Source organism: Apodemus sylvaticus, chromosome 1 (assembly GCF_947179515.1).
Source record: "Apodemus sylvaticus chromosome 1, mApoSyl1.1, whole genome shotgun sequence".
Lineage (NCBI taxonomy): Eukaryota > Metazoa > Chordata > Mammalia > Rodentia > Muridae > Apodemus > Apodemus sylvaticus.
The window spans coordinates 59,786,916-59,789,015 of record NC_067472.1 but is presented as its reverse complement, the minus strand read 5'-3'; positions in this window follow the sequence as shown (position 1 = coordinate 59,789,015).

Genomic DNA, 2,100 nt, shown 5'->3' with positions numbered 1-2,100 from the left:
CCTGTTTTTATCAATGAACTGCAGACCAGCTTTCACTTGCAGACGGGAAGGCTCTCAAAGAGTTGATGGGCAGGGGTGGCTTGTGCCTCTGGAAGAGACGCCTTTGAAGGCTCAGGGTCTCCTTGGTCCCCCTCCCTCTCTCCTTCCTCCCCTCCTTCCCCTGACTCCTTTGAAGGCTCCAGGCCTCTTCCCACCCTTCCAGCTCCTGCTCCCTGCCCACCACATCTATTCCTCCGTCTCAGCTACCATGGTCTATCTGCTTTGTCCAAAGGCCTTAGTGAGGGTGAGGGCCCTTTCTCTGTCTCCAGAGAGTGATAGAGGCAGAAGGGATGATTGCTCTGCAAAAGACAAAATCAAGAAGCCAAATAGAAGAGACCGACCACCATTGAAATAGAAATTGCTGAAAGACTCCATATATAAGGGTTTCTAGAAGCATCTAAATGGGGGACATAGGAGGGAAGAGACAGACAGACAGACAGACATAGAGACAGAGAGATAGAGACAGAGAGAGACAAAAATAGACAGACAGACAGACAAGGCAGGCAGGCAGGAAGACAGACAGGCAGGCAGACAGACAGGTAGTCAGGCAGACAGACAGGTAGGCAGGCAGGCAGACAGACAGACAGGCAGGCCAAGACAGGCAGGCAGGCAGACAGACAGGCAGGCAGGGCAGGCAGGCAGGCAGACAGGCAGGCAGGCAGACAGACACACAGGCAGGCAGGCAGGCAGGCAGGCAGGCAGACAGGCAGGCAGGCAGGCAGGCAGGCAGGGCAGGCAGACAGGCAGGCAGACAGACAGACAGACAGACAGGCAGGCAGACAGGCAGACAGACAGGCAGAGAGAGAGCTGTCCCTGCTCTCAGCAGCTTCTTCATCTCAGCTACACTAAGGGACTTCAGCCTTTACATTGTCAGTGGTAGGCGACAACACGCACTAAGAACAGGCAGTCACTCTGACTGCTGACCATGGAAGCTGAGGTAGAACCACACCAGAAAGCTGTTCTTCTTGCCTCTCCCTGCGGCTGCACTGCCTCTGGGACACAGGTCTCTCTGCCTCAGCTCTCTCCACTCGGTGCTGGCTGAGCCCCCAAACCATTCAGCCTATTTCTGCCTAAGGCTAAGACCAACAGCACATCCTGCTATCCTGACTGCTTGTCTCCGGAACTCCTGGGTCAGGCCAGAAAAGCCAGCAGCAGCCTCCGGACAGTCCCCTGCTCAGGTGCCAGGCCTGGCTCATCAGCTGAGGGCTGGGGCCTCAGTGGGTCTGCAGGGGCTGAGAAAGAGTCGGGAAGAAGATACAAGCTGTCCCACCCCAGCCTGTGTTCACACACACTTGCACACACCTATCTTCATTGACACCCATGTATACACACATGCAACACACATGCAGAACATGAAGACCTTACATGACCTAGCCAGCCTGACTAACACATACTCCACTGGGAGCCAATACAGAAGGCTCAGAATGGACACTGTTCGCACAATAAGCAAGCACGTTTGTCCTCATGTGCTCGCCCTGTATTGAGTATAAGCCTGTACGCACAGCCTCCAAGACAGGGCACCCTTACAATGCCGTATATCGAGGCTAGAAGATAGTCCAGTGGATAAAATGCTTGCTGTACCAAACAAGGCCCTGAAATCCATCTCCAGCACCTGAGCTACAGCCAGGCACAGTGGCATAGAACTGCAACCCCAGGGCTGGATAGATGCAGACAGAACGATCCGTAGGGTTCGCTGAATCAGTGAACTCCAGGCCAGTGAGAGACCCTGTCTCAAAAAACTGAGGTTGAGCCGGAGATCACAGTAACACCTTTAATCCCAGCACTTGGGAGGCAGAGGCAGATGAATCTCTGTGAGTTCAAGGACAACCTGGTCTATATAGTTAGTTCTAGCTACACAAAGTGGGACCCTGTCTCAAAACAAAATATTAAAAAAACTAATAACCAAGTGAGAGTGATTGAGGAAAGACGCTCAAGTCAACCTCTGGCTACTGCATGCATGCACACAGCACATAGGTACAGGCATGCACACATAACACAGCACACATACACACACTGCATGTACAGTCTATACATGCACACACATACACACAAATAGCACAC